Here is a 2,068-nt window from a genome sequence, read left to right on the forward strand (position 1 = left end):
GATATGCATGTTGTTTCATACTAGATATTCTGTAAAGGGGCAGATGTCGCCTAGACTGTTCTCATTATTTCTGGTACCAATTCTTTCGACTTTAATGTACTGTAAAAGTGGATATTTTCGCGAGTGGAAATTTTCGCTTAGCCAGCTTCCAAAGAGTTCGCGGTGTGGATATTTTCGCGCCGTCAAGATATTTTTGCACTAACTTGTAACTTTTATATTTAGTATTTTTATGTGTTAATATATTCGCGTGTGGAAATTTTCGCGGAGATTTACTGATAGCGAAATAAGCGAAAATTTCCACACCGCGAATATTTCCACTTTTACAGTATTCCATAGTGATGGTTCCATGTCACAAGGTGTAACAAACTAAACAGATCCTTCGATTCGTTTCCATCCATATTGTACATCTCATGATTTGTAAATGAAGCTACAAATTCCCAAGCTTCTTCATTTCTTAATTTTCAATCCTCTTTGATTTAGCAGACGACACAATTCCTAGAACACAATACCGTATGCATTGTTTTCCTTATAAGGTGATTTTTACCCTCAGAATTTACACACAATTATCAAGCAAGGGGAGGCAACCACAACTTATTTGAATTTTATGAACACTGAGTAACTTTGACCAGGATTTCAAGTGTCTTACTGCCGTAAGAAGGTAAAACTCAAATTATTGATTATCTGTAACATTACAAACTCTTGCACCACTATAAAAAGAAATGACAAAGTAGAGAAAACCATCCAGACAAGATTCAGGTCATTGTGAGATTTTTAGAAAATATATAAATTGTCCTGCTATCAAAAGGCCTAGAGTAATTGGAAACTTTGTATATATACCAAGTTAACATTTGACTCCAGCCAAAGGTCAATGTTGACTTTTGACCTAAAACATAATACACAAGAAAAAGAGTTGCATTGCTGTTCTATAAAACATACCTTATCTCTTTCAGGATCTTGAGATAATGTTGTTTGAATTTTTCATAATATTTGACCTCTTGAACTCTAAAGCAGGTCAAGGCCATTTTATACCAAAATGTTATGGCAATTCATCCTTCTTTAATAGTACACATAATAATAAAAAAATGTTTGGTTATAATAGCTTCTGTAATTATTTAACGACTTGGAGTTTATCACAAATGTTAACCTCACCACTAACTCTACAACAGTAATACCTATGCCTCTCTCTTCACCTACAAGTGATGAACGCTGATAAACAGATGATCAGAAATATACCATACCACAAGATCTAAGGCACTTTTGAGCCACGATAATACCAGTCTGACAGATTGTATATAGAAATTATTGGTGAATCATTGAAGGTAAACATGTCAATTCTTACAGACAATTACATCCGACAGACAAAACGCAAACAAAAGGGCACATAAACTCAAACGAACGAAAATGAGCACTAAGTAAAAACGCAAATGCTGGACAAAAGGAAAAGGCAACGAAACAAAACGAAAGGGCACATAAATGCAAACGCACGCAAACGAAAGGGCACATAAATGCAAACGCACGCAAACGAAAGGGCACATAAATGCAAACGCACGCAAAACGAAAGGGCACATAAATGCAAACGCACGCAAACGAAAGGGCACATAAATGCAAACGCACGCAAAACGAAAGGGCACATAAATGCAAACGCACGCAAACGAAAGGGCACATAAATGCAAACGCACGCAAACGAAAGGGCACATAAATGCAAAGGCACGCAAACGAAAGGCACATAAATGCAAAGGCACGCAAACGAAAGGGCAAATAAATGCAAACGCACGCAAACGAAAGGGCACATAAATGCAAAGGCACGCAAACGAAAGGGCACATAAATGCAAACGCACGCAAACGAAAGGGCACATAAATGCAAACGCACGCAAACGAAAGGGCACATAAACTCCAAGGAATGAAAATGAGCACAAAGTGCAAAAGCAACCGTTAGACAAAACGAAAGGAGCGCAAATGCACCGTGGAAGTGTTTGATGGAATGTTAAACACTTTAGGATCTGTACCAAGTGTAGTGGAAGAACTAAATCTCAAGAAACCACTATATATTTATACAATAATCCACAAA

The sequence above is a fragment of the Pecten maximus genome, chromosome 3 (genome assembly GCF_902652985.1).
Source record: "Pecten maximus chromosome 3, xPecMax1.1, whole genome shotgun sequence".
Taxonomy (NCBI): Eukaryota; Metazoa; Mollusca; class Bivalvia; order Pectinida; family Pectinidae; genus Pecten; species Pecten maximus.